This window comes from Zootoca vivipara, chromosome 7, assembly GCF_965207765.1.
Source record: "Zootoca vivipara chromosome 7, rZooViv2.hap1.1, whole genome shotgun sequence".
NCBI classification, from domain to species: domain Eukaryota; kingdom Metazoa; phylum Chordata; class Lepidosauria; order Squamata; family Lacertidae; genus Zootoca; species Zootoca vivipara.
In genome coordinates, this window is record NC_142590.1 from 68,492,940 (window position 1) to 68,514,136 (window position 21,197).

General features: G+C 42.8%; 1 long non-coding RNA gene across 1 annotated transcript; it reads right to left on the minus strand.

Moving 5' to 3' along the window:
- Positions 1-2,425: 2,425 nt before the first annotated feature.
- On the minus strand, positions 2,426-8,770 carry LOC132592452 (uncharacterized). Its single transcript, XR_009557933.2, has 4 exons — positions 8,678-8,770; positions 7,254-7,300; positions 5,634-5,764; positions 2,426-4,370 (listed from the first exon to the last, which is right to left on the minus strand). It is a non-coding gene; the product is annotated as an uncharacterized LOC132592452 (long non-coding RNA).
- Between the last annotated feature and the right edge of the window lie 12,427 nt (positions 8,771-21,197).

Consider the following 21,197-nt stretch of genomic DNA (forward strand, 5'->3'; position numbering starts at 1 on the left):
CCTTTATTCAGGACATGCAAATATTTGGTTTCGTCCATGGAAAAGTCTGATAGGTATGACTTTGAAAAGCTATTGTGCAAAGGTCATAACAGCCACAAACATTATGAGATTTAATTTGCTTTCTATTTTGCAGGCTAGTGATCTATTTTTTTTAATAAACTTTCATTTAAAACACTGCTAGAACATGAGGAATTTAATGAGCTGATAATAATAATAATTCAATAATAATTTATTATTTATACCTCGCCCATCTGGCTGGGTTTCCCCAGCCACTCTGGGCGGCTTCCAACAGAAAAATAAAACACAGTAATTGTGGCGACCAGCCTAAAGTTAGCCAGGTTATTAAGGGTTAATTCTAATAGAATTGTTAGAACCCAGGGGGGGAGGGCTCTGGCAGAGTATAAAACCCCCACCCCTGGAGTCAGTGAGTCAGTTGAGTTGAAGTTGGTGGTTGAAGTTGGTTAGTTGAAGAGAGTTGGTCGGTTAGTGGGAGCTTGTGAGGTAGTTGGTTGGTTATCTGTAGAGAGAGAGCTGGTTTTAAATATTGAGGTGGAGAAAAGATGGTGGAATATAGTCAGACAGGATACAGAGTTGTGAGTTTATTTACAAATATTTATTTAGTTGACTTTAGCGGTAATATGCCGGTAATTTATATTTGGAGGTAATAGGCCGGTATAGGAAACATCTGTCAGCTGGAACATTCTAAGATTTATTCTTTAACCAATACGCTTATGTACACACAATAAAGCAAGAACGTTTTATTTTTACCTTATCCTGGTCTGAAGTGTTTTGAGTGTCAGGAGATATTTATTTTGTCGTTGGCACGTCATCAATAGACCGTAAAACGTCCGGGGGTGATGTGCAGGTCAGGGTGACCGCGACAGTAATCTATTAAGCATTAAAAGCCTCCCTGAACAGGGCTGCCTTCAGATGTCTTCTAAAAGTCTTGTAGTTGTTTTCCTCTTTGACATCTGTTGGGAGGGCGTTCCACAGGGCAGGCACCACCACCGAGAAGGCCCTCTGCCTAGTTCCCTGCAACTTGGCTTCTCGCAACGAGGGAACCGCCGGAAGGCCCTCAGTGCTGGACCTCAGTGTCCAGGCAGAATGATGGAGGTGGAGACGCTCCTTCAGGTATACTGAACCGAGGCCATTTAGGGCTTTAAATGATGAGCTGGAATACGTCAATGAAATGCATTGTGTTTAGGTTGATATAATATGCAAACACTGCCTGAGGTGTTTTTTTGTTAGTGTGATGCTAGAGTTCTTTTGGAAGGAAGGAGCTATATTTTCATTCTGTGGCATGTCAAAAAGAGGACATTGAATCAATATCCGGAGTGCAAGTAATTTTTATGTGCTATGTACTTATACGGAAGGGACGCGGGTGATGCTGTGGGTTAAACCACAGAGCCTGGGGATTGCTGATCAGAAGGTCAGTGGTTTGAATCCCTGCGACGGCGTGAGCTCCCATTGCTCGGTCTCAGCTCCTGCCAACCTAGCAGTTCGAAAGCACCTCAAAGTGCAAGTAGATAAATAGGTACCGCTACAGTGGGAAGGTAAATGGCATTTCCATGTGCTGCTCTGGTTCACCAGAAGCGGCTTTGTCATGCTGGCCACATGACCTGGAAGCTGTAGGCCGGCTCCCTCGGCCAATATTGTGAGATGAGCGCCGCAACCCCGTAGTCGGTCACGACTGGACCTAATGGTCAGGGGTTCCTTTACCTTTACTTATACGGAAGGCAATTAGAAATGTTCTGCAATGCTGGCATTTTTCAGTTGCCAGAGGGATTTACTCTTGGAGAAAATGCCTGCTTTGTTTGTCAACAATCTCAGTACTTGCCACACATTTCACCAACCATTTTGGACCAATTCTGAGAGAGTTCTGGGGGTGCCAGTCACAAAATGGCTGCCATAGGGTCATAGTAACATAACTAGAGAGTGAGATCCATTAAACACAAAGAGGCTTACACCTGAAGGAGGCATGTATACCACTGTACTGTAAGCAGACAGTGAATTCTTATTGAATGTCTTTTAGCGCATGTACTGCAGAATACATGCCTAAGCTTCTCTACAAAATTTTCCCATTTGCCTTTTGGGGGCAAGAGGGGATTATTTAACACCCACCCACATCTATAGTGTAGTAGTATTGGGCCGGCCCTGACAGGCACTCAGTTAGAATTTGACTTATAAATGAAATTTATTAATGGAGTGTATAGTTACTATTGTATTCCAGTGGCATATGAAGAGAGCAAGAGGAGGGAGGGCCTGCACAAACTTGAGAACGAACAAAGGAAACAACAGACCACAATGAAATAAATGGAAGTTCAAAGTAGGCCTACTGCGTGAAAAAGTGTCCTTGGGAGTTGGGTAGCAAAGAAACAATAGCAAAGAACCAAAACCAATAATTCAGTCAGCAGTCCAACAGAGGAACTCTGCACTCTCTTTTCTGGTTTATTATTTTCACTCTTCAACCAAAAGCAGTGGCTCACAAAGAACACGGGTTCAGTGAATATAATACGAAATTAACCCACAGAAAAGCATGTTCTCACTTGTGTGGGAAGAGGAAGAAATGGAGAGGGAGGAGGAATACTGGCTGTTCCAAAATAGGCCATGACATAATGTCAGCCTTTAAAAATGCTTTGCAAAGGGAGGGCCAGTTCTAATAGTACACAACTCAAGCAACCCCCTCATTTGTTACAGACTTCAGCTAGCAGGTCTGCCTTACTGATTGAGAGGTATATAATTATTTCAACATGGAGGAGCAGTTTGGATATTTTTGCCACCACATCCAACTAATCTTGCTACCATGAGGCAACCCCCCTGCCCAGGACATCTTGCAAGGCTTCCTGCATCCAAAAGATGCTCCTCTGAACATGTACAGAGTGCCTTTCACCACCCTTAGTACACTCCGTTTTCTCTCTCTTCCCTATTCCCTCACTGGTACACTCAGACACACATGCGTACATATACAGTACCACCCCCTTCACAAGGGTCCCCTCCCTGCTGTCCTCCTCGGCAGGCAACCTGCGTAGAAGACTACTGTATTTTTTAACACAGGAAAATCTTCTCAAAAGTCAGGGGGTCGTCTTATACACCGGGTCGTATTTATTATACAGCGAATATATCCCAAACTCTATATTTTAACTGGGAAAGTTGGCGGTCGTCTTATACGCCGGAATATATTATACAGTAAATACCTTTCCGCCAAGAAAATTCATGGTGATCTTAACTTTTCTGCAAGTACTCTATACTAGTACTGCAGACTAACATTAATTTGATGCTTGATGAAAAAGTGCTTCATATTTTCTTTTACTCACAAAAGTGAAAGAAAAGGTAAAATACCAAGATGTTTGTATGCAGTTAAATACAAATACCAGTATAAATACAATTTGTGAAATACAGTACCGTATGAGCCCCAACAAGGAAGTCTTAAATTAGTTTTGTGCAATGGCACCATCTAGTGTCCATAGGAAACATTACTTTTTCAGTTACAGGTAGGTAGCCGTGTTGGTCTGAGTCGAAACAAAATAAAAAAAATCCTTCAGTAGCACCTTAAAGACCAACTAAGTTTTTATTTTGGTATGAGCTTTTGTGTGCATGCACACTTCGTCAGATACAAAAATAAAAACTTAGTTGGTCTTTAAGGTGCTACTGAAGGAATTTTTTTATTACTTTTTCAGTTTGACTCCAACTGTTATGCTACATAGAAAAAAAATCTGTTTCAAGTGTATCTGAAGAAGTGTTCGACTCAGACCAACATGGCTACCTACCTGTTATGCTACAGTTCTAGTTATATTGGGGCAGCCTCCTCCTCCTCCTCCTCCTCCTCCTCCTCCTCCTCCTCCTCCTCCTCCAAGTATACAAAAATTTGAATATGTACCTGCAGAAGTGGCTGGTGCAGTGGGGTAGTGACACAAGCCCACTCTCCTGATTGAGGCATTGCTGCTGTTTACCAAGGTGGGGGCAGAGTACAGCAGTGGCAAGATCACAGCTGCTCAGATGCAACACCAGAGCCAACCCAGTGCTCCCACTGACGTGCCCATTCAGCTCTGAACTTGCTACCAAAATCAAGGGGGAATGCAAATTCTACAGCTCTGATCAGATTACTTGCTACACGTTGCAGTAAAGAGGCTCTTTGAGGCTCTTTCCAAACCTGCAAGGGATGGGGCTTGTCTGATGTCCCGTGGAAATGCATTCTACAGTTGTGAGGCCACCGTCGAAAATGTCCTCATCCAAGGCTTGTCAGTCTAACTTTCATTCTAGGAAGGCACCATAGCAGGACTTCAAGGCAGATATTAAGGTATGGGCAGGATGCAGCAGAAGATTGTGGTCCTTTAGGTCAGTGTTTTTCAACCACTGTTCCGAGATGTTGCCTGGTGTGCCGTGGGAAAAATTGAAAAATTCGATTTATATATAGTCAATATAGGCACAGAGTTACTTTTTTAACATTTTCTAATGGTGGTGTGCCTCGTGATTTTTTTCATGAAACAAGTGTGCCTTTGCCCAAAAAAGGTTGAAAAACACTGCTTTAGGTAACCCGTATCCAAGCCATTTAGGGTTTTAAAAGTCCTAACTGGCATTTTTAATAGGGCCCAGTGCAAATCTTGCTGAAGAAGCCAGAAACTTGGCTGTCTCTTAGTGCAGAACCAGGTGTGGAACAGGACTTATTGCTGCTATACGACGATGAAGGCATCCACTGCCCATGATCAAGGATGCCCATGAAGCTGGCTGTTTATGTAATGTTGCTGATTTAAACGTTCTGTTTCCTGAAGTTAAAACTCTCAGGATGCCCATTATTTGCCCCAAAACAAGATGAGGACACACTTTTGCACGTAACCTCAACTCTGACCTTCTTGTGTTGACAGGTGGTTGTACACTGGGCAATATATCTGCTCACGTCTGACAGCTGGTATCTACATTGGTATTTGTGCTTGCTACTGAGATCCCTTGTGGTGAAACTGAACAACTGTAGGTTTCATTTTTGCACTTAAGAAGAAATTAGGAATATAGGAACACAGGAAGTTTCCTTATGCTAAATCAGACCATTGGTCCATCTAGCGCTGTATTGTCTACACCAAGGTTTCCCAAACTTGGATCTCCAGCTGTAGGGCTGCCAGAGGTTGTAGTCCAAGTATGGGAGCAGGGCACAGATTCTCCATCCCTGGCATATTGGTAAGGAAGTTGAGTCCGGCTTCCTGTTCCACATTCCCACAGCAAAACAGCCACATGCTTCTCACCGCACATATGATGACATATGCTTCCTCTCTTGCTACATGAATACCATCCCCGTGCATGAAAAATATAATGTGGTGCCTATGAGAAACCATTGTGTGAGCCAGAAGAATGAATGTGTGTGGCAGGAACATCTGGAAATTTGCTGACCATGCAATCAGAGGTAATTGGTTCAATTGGTTTAAGACTCTTAAATAGTCTTAAACTTCCTGGAGGTGCATGGGCTTCTGTTGGATCTCTTTCATAATATATGATCATCCAGACAATGTTAAGCACAAACATTGTAATAAAAACTGTATCTCCAGAACCTGGGACAAGTTACTATTAGTATATACTAGTATACTATAATAGTATAATATTAGTATATTAGTATATAAAGCCATAAGAACCTGGGAAGAGTTTACCTGTGAGATTTGAAGTTTTAAACATGCAGAACACTGGATCAGGTCAATCTAGTTTAGTATCCTGTTCTCACAGGTGCCTGTCAGAAACCCACAAGCAGGACCCAAGCATAAGAGCATTCTCTCCTCTCCTCCTGCAGTTTCCAGCAAGTGGCAAAATAAATTCATAGAGTGCTTAGTTCCATGTCAAATTTCTCCCTTGCATAAAATAAACAATATGCAGATCCATGCTTATTACATCGAAAGAACACAGGACACCAGGCTACATTAAATTCCAAGGCACTGGGTGTTATTCAACCAAAATAAAGAACTTAAAGTCCTGTTGGTTTCAGTAGAAGTGATGCAGACATGTGCTTATGACTGCCAAGATAACTTTGTGGCTGGCTGGGTTGTTTCTTTTGGTAATCTTCCGGGTAGTTTCACACCAGCTCACTGCACATGACTGTATGGGAGTGGTTTGTGTCTCTGTTGCAATGTTATTCGAACAGTCACTTGTGGCCAGCCCTCTTCACTGTATTTGCAAAGGTCAGAGCTGTGCTATGTTTGTACCTTGCTCATCTCCATCCCCAGAGTTCCTTGGTAAAATGAACAATGGCTGGATTCTTAAAGTCTAATACACCACCCAATTTTTAAAATAAATGTACTAAATTAGTGACATACTGGATACGTAGTTTGGAAGCCATTGTCAAGAAAATAATGAACAATTAAAACCAGATCCTCAAATTCCTTAAATATCCAATGTATAGGCAATCGTTGCAATTATTTGCTGCAACACATGGAAGTAAAATATTCATTAAAATACTCTGTATTGTTGATACGTAGGAAGCAGCAATGACAAAACTGAACCAATCCTTCTGGCCCCCTGCAAAATAATTCAGTGTGTTGAAAAATGTCAGCACTAAGCTGCATTTATTGTTCCACAAAGCGGCACAACAAATAATTTTGCATCGGCAAGAAGTATAACTTTTCATTTTCCTACTGCAGGGGCCAGAAACAAGTCCTGTTAGTTTTCTCCTTGCGTCAACGTTATCATTTCTTCAGCTAAAGCTTCAGCATTCCTAAAGCCTTCCACTTTTCATGTCTCCTCCGGCATGTTCCTGTGTCACTCAAGCCCTATCTGTGGCTGAGTGTTTCTTAGTCAATTAACTATCTTGCTGTTATGTTGTACAATGGATGGATTAATTTAGCTAGTTATATACAGTGGTACCTTGGTTCTCAAGCTTAATCTGTTCCGGAAGACCGCTCCAAAACCAAAGCATCCCAAAACCAAGATGCACTTTCCCATAGAAAGTAATGCAAAACGGATTAATCCGTTTCAGAATGGATTAATCCATTCCAAAACAAACCCCAAAAAAGCAATTTAACATGAATTTTACTATCTAACGAGACCATTATCCATAAACTAAATGTATAGCCTATTTCTTATTGTCAGTTTAAGTTTTAAGTTCCTTTAGATGTTTGATGTTTTAATTTTTGTATGGATAAATGTTTATTTCTGACTGACGGTCGAATAAAGTCTGATAGATTATCCATAAAATGAAAGCAATAATCAATGTACTGTACCATAAAATAAACAAGACAGTATTGTAGATGACAAAAATTTAAATTAAATTTTTTTCTTACGTGCATTGATGATAGTCATTGTTTGGATGGGGAGCTTTTATCCATTTCTGCAATCACACAATCAATCAAATCAATCAGTAGCTGAACTGGGTTCCACACAGCCACAAAAACAAATTAACCAAAAAACCCTCAAAAACAAAAACGCAAAATAAATAGCAAAAACAAAAGCGCAACACTTAATCCATTCTGGAAGTCCGCTTGACTTCCGAAATATTCGAAAACCAAGGCGCAGCTTCTGATTGGTGCAGATGCCCCGGAAACAGTAGCCGACAGCCGCATTAAGACATTCAGCTTCCGAAAATCATTCAAAAACTGGAACACTTACTTCCCAGTTTTCAGTGTTTGAGAACCAAGGACGCTTCAGGTTACAGACGCTTCAGGTTACAGACTCCACTGACCCAGAAACAGTACCTCGGGTTAAAAACTTTGCTTCAGGATGAGAACAGAAATCACATGGTGGCAGTGGGAGACCCCATTAGCTAAAGTGGTACCCCAGGTTAAGAACAGTTTCGGGTTAAGAACGGACTTCCAGAATGAATTAAGTTCTTAACCCGAGGTACCACTGTAAAGGCAATGTTTGAAGAATATTTGTGCTGCTGCACTTGGGCAGTGGTGGAAGAACCCTCTCTGGCACCCGGGGTGGGATGGCGAGGGGCGGTGACGCACACGTGACTGCCATACAGACTGCGCATGTGCAGCATCCCATACGGAGTGCGCATGCGTGGCAGCCTGTCTGGATGGCACATGAGAGCGGCAGCCCGTACAGACGCTGCGCGAGCGGCGCCCGTACTGACTGCGCGTGCCCTCAGCCACTCTACAGCTGGGAGGAGGCAGGGGGCATCTTGCCACCCCCCCCCTCAGAGTGGGATCCGGGGTGACCCACCCCCTCTGCCCCCCCACTTCGTACGCCCCTGCACTTGGGTCCTGTCTGCAAGCTTCACTTAGGCATCTGGTTGACCATCATGAGAACAGAATATTGGACTAGATGGGTCTTTTGCTTGATCCAGGAGGACTCTTCTTGAGTTCTTATATGTTCTTATTCATGAATATTTAGTCTCTCAGCCTAGCCTACCCCACAGGGTTGTTGTGATGATAAAATGGGAAGGAAGAGAACTATGTATACCTCCTTGAGTTCCTTGGAGGAAAGGCAGGGTAAAAAACGCAGTAAGTAAGTAAGTATGAAATGCAATGAGAATTAATTCCAAGTAGATACAGTATGTATGGGATCCTGTATGTGTGTGTAGTGGTGCGAGTTATTAAGTTTATTTGTTATTATGGTATATATACTTGTGCTTTTATATTGTAAACCACCATGTGATCTTCAGATGAAGGGCGGTATAGAAATTTAATTAACAACAACAACAACAACATCATCATCATATATGGGAATGTTGACCATCCCCCTTTCCTTCCCTTTCTCTCACCCTGTTATAAGCTGTTCCTATGGATGGCTTTAGCAGGATCAACTGCAGGCAGGCAGGCTTCCAGAATCAGAATCAGCAGGAAGAAGAGGAGGAAATAATAATAATAATAATAATAATAATAATAATAATAATAATAATATGGGGGGGGGGAGAGAAGAGGAATGTTTATAACCCACCAACATAGCATAGATCCAGCTCTATGCCAGAATTCTTTGTATGTAAAATTGGTGACTGCTTAAGGGGGGGGGGGAACCTTTCTAGGTCATCAAAAGGTAGTGCAATAAATGTGCAGTTGTTGTTTGTCTGTTGCATAACACCCAGAGATCTTCTCTCAAGGTTGCAACCTATCAGTTGCACGTATACTGCCATTTCCCAGCACTCCAACCACAATATTTTGTCACAGGGCAAATGGGAGTCTTACTTAAGATGTGGGTGGATGATGAATCTGTCAACCTCCCAGTTTCTACATCACTCATCATCCCTGACCATTTAGCATGCCGGCTGAGGCTGGTGGACGTTGGAGTCCACAACATCTGGAGGGCACCACGTTAATGGAAAGGCCCTAAAAACCCAGAAGGCTTCTATGAACAAACATTCTTTTATATTCCGCCCGTGACTAACCAAGCTCAAACATTCAAATGCAGCCATATTTTATGGAAATAAGTCCTGGGTTTCCATTTCTTAGTCACTCTGTTACACGAGGCAAGTCCCTTTACCACCTAGAGTTTCTACAATTAACCACACTAAATAATATATATGTTGGCATCTGGTCATGGCGAGGATCCCTTACCACATTCTGAGCTTGTGCAAAATGCCATTATCTTACACAACAGGTTTGGAAACTGGTTCTTGCCCTTTGACAGCCTGCCAGTTTGAGAAGTTGAGTTGGAGGATGGCATGTAAACAAACACATTGGTGGCTGATGGAGGAAGATGGCCAGAGCTGCTTGTTGGAGGTACTGAGAAGTGAATTTGTTAAGTGACCAGCCAGGAAGGAAGTGGGTCATTTCCAAAGAGGGGGGTGGGGGTGGGGCTGATAAAAAGAGGCAGAGAAAGGTCAGCTGGGGAGATTAGAAGGGATTTGCTTATTCCAGAGGTAGGAAAGCTACATAAAGGCTAAGACAAAGGGTATGTTTACATTAGCTGCTTAAAATGCAGCAAGGTCATTCCCCACTGCTGTGTTGCACTACACACCAAGGAAGAAGCAGGGCTGTCTTCACCTGATTTGCATTACCTGTTTGGTTTTCCTACTCATGCAACCCCCTCAAACTCTTATTCATGGAGTTCTCATTGCACATTGCAGTACACACCAGAGAGGGGGTGAGGATTTCTTCACTTGATACATGTTACCTGTTTGATTTCCCCATGACTGCAACTGCAGTAGGTAAAGGGTTACTTCCCGGTGAGTGGCTAGAAGACTGCAGAGTGTAGGTATATGGAGCCTCTTTTAATTAAGTGTATTCTGCAGGGAGTGGTGTCCTGTTCTAACAACCTGAGCCAACCAGTTAACTAACCCACCCAGCTTGCAACATACTGCCAACAACAGGAATTCAATGTGCTTTGCTAATTTCATTTGTAGCCATCCCCATTCCAAAGGTTTAGATAACAGAATCATGGAATTGTAGGGCTGGAAGGGACCTTGAGGGTCATCTAGTCCAATAACAGGAATCAATAACAACATTGTTAAAAACATAACAAGTATTCAACCCTCATCCCTGGTCATTAGCTATACTGTCTGAAAGTGATGGGATTCTAACAACATCTGGAGGACTAGAGATTACCCTGCTCTAGTTCCCCTATGCTTGACTCACCCAAAGCTAATAGCAATTTTTAAAAATCTTGCATTGCTTCAGGCAGATGTTAAAGGTCTGCCGATATGGTTCACAATGGCATCACCTTGTTGCATAAGCCACACAATTTGAAATTCATGGATAGTCATTCCCAGATGGGCTGCACTTCATCGGTTATCCTTAAACCTATATCTTGCATAGAATCATAGAACTGTAGAGTTGGATGGGACCCCAAGGTGTAACAACCTACAATGCAGGACTCTCAAGTAGAGCATCCATGACAAACGGCCATCCAACCTCTGCTTAAAACCTTCCAAGGAAGCAGAATCCACCCCCTTCCAAGGGAGACCGTTCCACTGTTGAACAAATCTACTGTCAGAAAGTTCTTCCTGGTGTTAATTGGAATCTTCTGTAACTTGTACAGTATATGTGTTTCCAACTGCTTGATCCTAAGCATGTTAAAATCCAGCTGAGTTCAGTGGGACTTACTTAGCATCACTGACTCTTGATATCATTAATTCTGGCTAGGTATGGGAGAGGAGGAGAGCTCTTTGGTGATTCTGGGGCAGAGCTCAGCACCTTTTCTGCATCCAGGGGTGAAGAAACTCCAACAGGGCTGTGGTGGTAAATTCTTAAGTGCAGGTGATCTTCACAACGAGCCCAATAACCTGATCCTCGTCACCATGTTTTGTGCCAGACTATGCAACAAAAGTGAGCATTTGACCAATGCGGCCATTATGGCTTCGATGCCAAGTCAGCATTATTCATATTGCCTGCAGGCCACTTTGGTTAATGTTCAACCTTATGAAGAGTTCTGGCAGGCTCAAACAGTTGCTCACTGTTGGTCATAATCAAAGAGATTTTGGAAAATCTTTAAAGTAAAAGTGGCAGTTTAACCCTCACTCACACATTTTTATGCAGCCTAGGCTTACAAAAGTACAGACTTTGTAAATGAATGGACAGCTTTATACATGCCACCTGATACACAGTACCGGTTTGCAATGGTCAAAATTAAATCCTGGAGTAGGTTTCCCAACAACAAATTAATCCACCTGTCTCTTCATATATATGGTTGCGTACTGTATTAATGTCAGCAAAGCCCTATTGAAGTTTATGGGATTGCTGATAGATTAACTGAAACAGCTGTTGTGTGAATGGCTCTCATACTTTGCTAATGTGGCTCTCATACTTTGCTAAGTTGCATATATTGCAACTTCATTAACCATAGTAGCGGTGTATTCTGTTAACAACAACTATACTTGGAAGTAAGCCTCACGAAGCTCAGTGGGCTCACTCACAATTGTTATGACTCACCATTAATTATTATAATCGGCAAATTACTAGTTATGCTAAATGCTCATTAAGAAAAGAGACTGGTGAATGATTGCAATCAAGTGTCTTGTTTATCTCTGCATAGCAACTGATAAAAGAGGGCAACAATACCACTAGAAAAATGTAGTACGGCTTCCGGGTTCAGCGCCAGCGCCGATCGGCGGGGTTTCGTCTCGTCTCCGAGACGGCCCGTCCCTGCTAGGAGTGGGGAGGGCAGCGAGAGCGACGCTGCGCCCCTTAGAACCTCGGGAAGGGCGTCCCGGGGGCAAATTTGCTCGGCACAGCCCCAATCCGGACTCCCCAACCCTTCGGCTAGCTCTAATAAGAGCTCCGGAGCGAGGAGGGTAGAAGTCGCGGGGGCCATTTTGAGCGGCAACGTTATTCTAGCAGGGAGAAGCTTCAAGCCGAAGGCGGAGAGCGCTGGATTCTTCCGAAAATAAAACGATTGGAAACAAGACTGTAAGTAACCTCACGATTTGGATTATAAAACAATTTGGATCTGGGAGAGAGGGGAGAAAAGAGGAAGCCACCCCCCCCCACGGCAACAAAAGAGACAGTAAATAGAAACCCGAAGCCGTAATCAGAAGATTCGCAATTCAAAAGGATCCCTCAAAGGCATCAAAGAGAATCTCCCCTTTGATGCAGGGTGAAAGGGGAGAGAGACTGTGGTTTTGAGTGCCCTGCAGCAAGAGGTAAAGACTAAGAAAAACCTTTCTTTTCCTCGGGAGCCGGCAGCCCAGACAACCCAGTGAGTTGATCAGGATTTATAAGTCAATTTTTATTTCACTTTGTATTTCTGGACTTTGTGGAATTTCTTTTTTGGTTTAAATGTTTGTGAAATGTGAGTTCGAACTTTATTGTTAATAAGACTTGAAGAATGCAGCCAGTTTGTTAAAATGGAGTCGAGAAAATAAACTGTGATCATATTCCACCCCACGTGACAAGTTTTGACCTTGGCAGGATTGAACTATGTCAACAAAAAAGTGTTCCCCTGAGTTCCAGCGGTCTGTTTTGACCTTAATGTGGGAAACAAGAATAGAACTATGTCAAGAGGAGACACGACGGCAAGAGTTACAGCAACAATTTCAGATGGTGATGGCAGAATATGATTTTTTGGAAGATGAAGCTTTTGACACTGAAAAAGATGAATGTGAGAATGACAATGATGGTGATTGTGATTTGGAAGGAAAAGATGAAGATGAGGACTGTGACGATTCAACACAAAATGAAGCACACCACGAAAAAAATGATGGCTTTACTCTACAAAAAGTTGGTTGGAGTGCCCTGCCTTTGAGGGGGGCACGATTGGTATTATTGGAACTCCAGAACGCCCACAGGGAAGAAGGAAAAAATATACAGAGAAGAGAAGAAATTCAGGGGTCCTGTATGGTGGCCTGGATGGCAAAAGACTGTAAACAGGGGGTGGGGTGAAGGGAAAGTGATGTTGTGATTATAAGGATGGATTAACAGGTTTATAACTGGTCTGCTGATTATGGAATTTGCTGGATTGGGGGGGTGGAGCCGGTAATCGGGGATGTAAGGTTAAATTGAGAATAGTTATAGTTTTAAAAGTGAATGGATTTTGGAAAAATGTGAAAATATGAAGGCTTATAGAGGGAGTAAAAATTAGGCACGGGAAGATAAAATGGGAGTTTGATTTTTCAGTGATTTGAATATTAGATGAAAATGTTAACAATTGATTTATAAGTTGTATAAGATATAAAGGTGTATTTTTATAAAGTAAGAAACTGTTGCAGATGATAAAAAAGGGATGAAAACTGGGGAAGGGGGGGGGAGGGGAAGCCCACAAAATATGGTTTTACAATTATGAATGTAAGAAAATTTTTTCTGTTTTGTATTGTTTTTTTCTCTTTTTTTGCCCTTTCTTTTTTCTCTTTTTTCCTATTTCTATTTTTCTCTTTTTTTGGTATGACAATAGATGGTTGGATGGATGGCCTCCTGCGTACTGCCCTGGTTTGCTGGAGCTCCCTGGTGGCAGGGGGGGGGGGCTTTGGGGTCAGGGGAGGGGGAGGAGGACAGAAATCCAAGCATAAAATGGACCATCTCTGACTGTTCACGTACATGGGATACTTCTGTGGCAGGGGAGGACCCATGTGGGTGGGTAGGAAGGAGGTGGAAAAGGTGTTTATGTATGTACTGTTTTTTTTTTTTGTATTTTGTAAAATTAATAAAAAGTATGTTTTATGAAAAATGTAGTACTTTTCAAAGTATGTAAAGCAGGGGTGGGGGAAGCTGTGGCCTCAAAATATTCCTTGACCTGAACTCCCATCGACCCTGACCACATTTGCTGGCTGGAGCTGATGGGACTTTGAGTCCAACACCTTCTGAAGGGTCACAGTGGTTTTCCATCTCTGGTGCAAATGTTTGCTACTCCTCCAAATACTCCTGTGACATTAGTAGGCTCTTTTGGTCTTCAGTGAGATGCCAGCCAACCTGACCTACAGGTAATCAAAGGCTCTGTGCAGATGTGGCCTTTGAGACATGTAGAAGTCTTTTTTCTTTTTGCAGTGCACTTTTCTGCTGTCTGTAATTGCACACACTTTGATGCAATAACATCATTTAAAGTGGCAGCTACCACCTGTGCTGTTTGTACACACAGGTGGGCACGTTTTCAAACTATCTCACAATGGTGTTCTCTAATCCCTGTGCCCTGTGAAGTGTGGGCTAATCCGATAGGGGCTGGGACTTTCCAAGTTATCTAGACAGCGTGAGAAACAGCAATTCCCTGCACCACTTCCAAGGGCACCAGGATAACAGAAAAAGAACTCAAGTCAAAGGCTGTAAATCACATGTAAATAACATTTTAAAGCATGTGACTTCCCCAAAGAACCCAGAAACTGTAGTTTCCTCCCCTCACAGAGGACAGAGCTACAGTTCCCAGCACGTTGAACAAACTACAGCTCCTGAGATTCTTTGGGGGAAGTCATACGTCAGACACCAGAAGGCAAATGTTAACTTGTCCAAAAAGTATTTGCAGATTACTGCACAGATCCTGTTTTCCCTTCATTTTTTCAAGTGATTAAGAGATTATTCCCCCACCCCACTTACCCACCCTGTTTCTCCCCTTAGCCACATGTGCCTTTTTTATTCATTTGCCAACTCCCTGTCTCAGCCTTGCTCACTTGGGACAACAATTCAGCCATACACAATGCGGCTCTGTGAGCTCCTACAGTAACAATGGGAACCTGTTCAGCAACTCACACCACCTGACCGCCCAGTCATGTTCCTCGGCTGTGGCTCTTATAATTGCCGGGTGCTCTGATTTTGACAAGGGGGAAATAAGTCAGGCCTGTGACGCAATCGTGTAAGCGAAGAGTTGTGTCATGGCTGTTACTGACAGAAGCAAACAAATCAAAATTGTGGAAGACGTTCTTAAGAAAAGTTAGGGGCTTGAGAGGTTGTTGTATGTGGGCCCATCCCCTGTTGCTAGGCAGCTTCAATTCATTTCAGTAGAATGAATCCAGTTGGTGGATTTGCTCTTGCATTTCACCAGGGCTAATATGATGCTATAACTGTGCCTTCCAGAAATGATGGATTCATGTGCCGCTTAGCAGCATGAACAAAGATAGGAATTCTAAAAAGAATGCTTGGCAAGTTCCATCTAATGCTTAGTCAATGACACTTCAGTTTTGTGCAAACTGAACTGGGTGTAAGTTCCACTGAACTTAATAAGACAGCTTACTATGAATAAACATTCCCATTTTAAATGGACTTTACTCTTCTTCTTCTTTTTAATCTAATTGCCATCACACTCACCCGTTCCTAACAGAAACCCAGAAGAAACATTCCCTGAATGTTTAGCAATTCTGGTGCCTTTCCCCCCTGGCCATTTGTGATCATTTATTCAATAAGAATTGCAGAGCAACTATTGCAGCAAGAGACATGTATTAAAAATGGATGGCTGCCGTCTGATCACTGGCGGAGGAAGAGGAGTGTGGGAGGAGTGCACCGCCCCCGGCAGCACGATCCCAGTGGGGTGCCATCGCGGCTGCCTCCCCCCACCCGCGCTGGGCGTCACGCCCTTACAGATGGTGTGCCACGCCCCCAGGACGCACGGCAGCCCCGCCCCCACCTGCTCTCCACCCCCTGGTGCCGGAGCATGAAGCTCCACCACTGCGTCCGATGCACACTGAAAGTTTGGAAAATACAGAAATCTTTTCAACATTTCTTGTCCTTCAGGTTTGAGGCATGAAGGTGCCATTGTTGTTGTTTTTATGTAGATAGTGTGTATCATCATTGCACATGACACTTACAGCATAAGCAAAAACTCAGGGCTCGACTAAGGCGTTTTGAGGCAATAGAAAGGATGATGTCATCACAATGCCATGTATAGAAGCTGACCAAGGTTTCCAGTTGTCAATGGTGAAAGGACAGCATTCTGCAATATATATGAGTGCAGCAGGCTAGCTTTAGGGGTGCAGGGAGGCTGTGCGGTACATTTTCCAATGCCTGCCATGACTGCTGCCCATCCCCAGAAACTGCTGCCTGAGATGGACGCCTCACTCTGCCTACCTGTAGGGCTGTCCCTGTTAGAAATCATAACCAAAAAAAGGGCAGGACCTGGTCCCAAAGGGCATACAATTTAAAGTACTCCTAGGAGTGGTATCAGGTTCGAAATGTGCCCTGCTCATCCTGGTAGCATCAACATGGTTTAACTAGACTTCCCCCAGTACTCCTGGCACCTAGAACTTCTAGATCTGTCTGACTCACACGCATGTAACAGAAAGGGGAGTACTACACCCAGATGGCCAAATTCTCAACCATCTATTTCCTCATTTTATTCCAGTTTCTGTCTGGACTCCTTAAAGACAGGGCTTTGCCACTGCTGCTTTGTCATCTCAAACAAACAACCTTTCATAAGGATGGCTGCCCTCTGTGGAGTAAGACACATTGCCACACCATGACTTTAAGTGTCTCCCTTCCACAGGGACTGTAAGATTGGAAACGCCTTTTATCTTCCCGCTGCAGCGGTACCTATTTATCTACTGGCACTGGCGTGCTTTCGAACAGCAAAGTTGGCAGGAGCTGGGACAGAGCAACAGGAGCTCACCCCGTTGCAGGGATTCGAACTGCCAACCTTCTGATCGCAAGCCCAAGAGGCTCATTGGTTTGGAGTCTTTAGACTGATGATAGTCAAAAAATTTTTTACAACTAGGGTAGAAAATCTGGCCAACGTTGTACAAACAAACAGAGGACAAGGCAGTGAGTTGCAGGGAGGCTGTTAACCATTTTGCCTGTAGTCCTGAGACACACCTAGAGAAGTTCAAAACTGCCTCCCCCTGAATCAGCAAGGGGAAAGATCCAAGGTTGAACACTTTGCAATATTGTACACCCCACATCCATAAACCAAAGGGCATTTCCTGAAACAGGGAGATCAAAAGTTATTTATTGAACAATCCTAACTGAAAATGCTGTTTTCCCACCTGTGCTTATTTACTTTTCCTACTATGGCGCCCTGTGAAAAGCCTAGAGGATGGATTGATTGGTGTGTGTTTCAGTTGTATCTCTTTTTAATTCATGTTGTGAGCTGCCTTTGGTCCTAAGATAATTGTGGCTCCTTTTTGTAATAAAAAAGTAACAGATGACCCCTCCCCATTTTTACCAAAAGTAAAAATAAAAATAAAGTAAATATATGCCATTTCATGTATATTTGATATGCATTTGATCTAATTTTTTAAAAAGTTTGTTTTAGGGTACCGTGTGACCTATGTATGTGAATGTCCCATTTCTGCTGATCTGATGAAGCAGATTTTGAGCCTCCTTCCTCTACATAAAATGTGGGTGATGATCCTAAATGCTCGGGGCTGTACCCCTGTATGTGGATGTATGGAGAGCCCCTCTGTAGATTTAGTCCCTGTGCCATCCGGGCTAGGTGTTTGAAAGACTTTTTTATTTTTCAAACCTTACAGTGATGCTATTACTATTTACATGTAGCTACATGGCCCATGGAGGAGACTCTTGAGAATCCCGTGGACTGCAAGAAGATCAAACCTATCCATTCCTATCTGAAGAAGTGTGCATGCACACGAAAGCTCATACCTATGACAAACTTAGTTGGTCTCTAAGGTGCTACTGGAAGGATTTTTTTTATTTTGTTTTGACTGCATCAGACCAACACGGCTACCTACCTGTAATTCATTCTGAAGGAAATCAGCCCTGAGTGCTCACTGGAAGGACAGATCCTGAAGCTGAGGCTCCAATACTCTGGCCACCTCATGAAAGAGAAGAATCCCTGGAAAAGACCCTGATGTTGGGAAAGATGGAGGGCACAAGGAGAAGGGGACGACAGAGGACGAGATGGTTGGACAGTGTTCTCGAAGCTACGAACATGAGTCTGACCAAACTATGGGAGGCAGTGGAAGACAGGAGTGCCTGGCGTGCTCTGGTCCATGGGGTCACGAAGAGTTGGACATGACTAAACAACAACAACAACAACATGGCCCATAGATCTTTGCTTTCATAACACAGATGTAAAAATGATTATTTGGGCCCCCAATGACTACTTCTCCAATGGTTCTGTGGTCTAAGCTGCTCCTCCTCTTTCTTTCTTTCTTTCTTTCTTTCTTTCTTTCTTTCTTTCTTTCTTTCTTTCCACCAGGGGATGCTAGCTACACCCCCATTCACTTGGAAAATGTTTGTTCAGGTTGCAACAGAGAGACTAACTTTCCACATATAAATTATGGCCATGCCTCAGAAGAGTTGGTCATGGAATTAACTACAAGCATGACGACCTTGGAATTAATCCTGTACGCTGCCCAGAATCTGGTACAAAATATACTTTTTGTTTAGCTGATCAGGAAGAGTGACCAAAGTGACACTGAGTGTAACATATACTTAAGTGACAAGTTGCCCAGGAAGTCATCTTTAATTTTAAAAGGGGAAACTCCTTCAAACTAGGTGATTAATTAAAAGTTGGTTGAAAGGGAGATTCAAGAAGGTCAAATCCCTTCAGGATGTCTGGAGGTCATTTAAAACCATGATAAGAAAATAGAAGCTTAGACAGAATGTACTACAGATTAGGGAAGGTACAAGTACAAATAATTCCAAGAGGATGCAATCACAGCAGAGTGAAGGAAGCTAAAAAAGGCAGAAGTGGTGCATTTGAAAAATGGAAGTCTTGCCCAAGTGAAGAAAACAAAAAACCACAAAAAACCAGGAAACTGACAGTAAGTGTGTGTGTGTGTGTGTGTGTGTGTGTGTAAAAACCATTGATAAAGCAGCAAATAAAAATTATTTAAATACATTCAGAGTATGAAACCAACAAGGGGTGGTGGTGGTGGGATGAAAGGACTGCTGAAGAAAGAAAGGGAAATAGTAGAGACATTGAATTAATTATTTGCATTGGTTTTAACTGTGGAAGATATTGGACAGACACCTGGATTATTGGGAAAGAGCTGTCTGAAGAAATAAATTAAATTGAGATGACAAGTGATGAAGCTCTAGGGCATGGATGGGAAACATGTGGCCCTCCAGATGTTGGACTCCAACTCCCACCAGCCCCAGCCACCATGGCCAATGGTCAATGATGGGAGCTGTAGTCCAGCAATGCCTGGAAGGCCACTTGCTCCCCACTTCTGCTCTGTGGCTAATTGGAATTTGGAAATTAGCAGAACCCAAGAGTTCTGAAGGCCTTCAAATGCAAAACTGCTGGCCTCCTGGCAGAAATATGCATCTTGTCATTAACATCAGCCTCTTTGCTGGAGGACTGGAAGATAGCCAAGGAAACACTGAAGGGATTGTGTGGAGGATGGGGAGACAAGAAATTAACACACTGTTTAACGTAATGTCTCTCCTGAGTAAATTGATTGAGCACATTATTAAAACCAGAATGATTAAACGTATAAATAAGCAAGGCTTGCTGAGGAAATCTCTTTGAGATGTCAACAAGCACATGAGTAAGGGCAAGCTGGTAGACATGACACATTTGAGATTTTCAAGAGCCTATTTTTTGTTTTTATGTTGTTCCATTTACAGTATTTTTATTTCATTTATAAAATGTCACGGTAAAAACCATTCCATATAGAAAAATAATTAAAACCATTTCATACATAAAAACCATCCCAATACTGAATTCTTTCCATAGGACTGAGGGTGCTGAGCCAGTCATGTAGATGGTTGCCACAATGTGCTGAAACAAACTTACGTTCCTCACTTCAACATCTGGGTTTAGGAACTACACAGAAAGTCAGGGAGACTCAAAATCCATTCCTTACAATTGGTGGGGGGTGGGGGTGGGGTGAGACGATTGCAGCTAACCTCTAAAACAATGTTTAAGCCTGTCTTTGAGGCACTTCAGCTAAAATAGGGTTTAGAAGCCACACAGACTTGAAACCCCCTCTGAAGGATTGGGGCAACAACTCACCCCTAAAACCTTGTTTAAAAATGGCGCTACAAAATAGCACTTTAGGGGAATCTTAAAGAGCTCTGCTGGGATAAAAGTCGACAATTCCAGAGAAGGAACCACATACAGAAACCAAAAGGAGAGTTGGAAACAAAATAGCATCAGGAAGTAACCTGAAAAACCTCCCTAATGGTGACTTTAATTATTGAGAATGTATCAAAATACTTACACAGTGTTGTACAGAGAGTGGCATGTATTATGTGACCCAAGGACATACTACACACAGCAAAAACCTTGAGGAAATCGTAAATCATGGGGCATAGCTGTTATGGTGTAGAGTGGGACCCATTTAGTGTGTTGAGTTTAATGGGAAATTCTACTGGCTCCACATATGACCTCCAGTGCACACTAACAAAGCTCGGCAATGGAATTGCTCCATCTCTTGCCAATTAAGGTTATTGTCTGAGCAGGAGGCCTTTGTGATATGGCACCAGCTCCTATCTCATTTGCATTCACAGCTTATCATTTACAGTGTCCTGGGGCCCTTTGATGATAAAAATATACGCTAGCCTTTTGCTGAACTGCTGAGCCAACCCTTTTATAACTCTCTGTGTGCATAAAGAATGCAAGAGGGCTGAGGGCTGCTTGCAAGTGACATTTAGCAACTTGAGTGAGGAAAGAAAGGAGAGCTCAGAAGTGTTGCAGCAGCACAAAGTCCAATTCTGTCATCTATATTTAGTGCATTTTTCAGAAAGCCAAGATCTTCTATAGCTCTATAGTTACACTGGCTTAAGTAAGCCTCTTGTGCTTAAACATAAACAAGCATTTTTGTTGTGGATATATAAGTTTGTGGGGAGTGATGGCAGCTTTTTAAAATGCACAAATAAGCATCGGTGCTGGTTGTTGTTTAATTTAATGCTTCTTATCTATCTAACTCATTTATAATCCACCCTTTACCACAGAGGTTTTCAACCACTTAGAGTCCATGGCTCCCTTTGACCAACTACATTCTTTCGGTGGCACCCCTTTTCCACAGA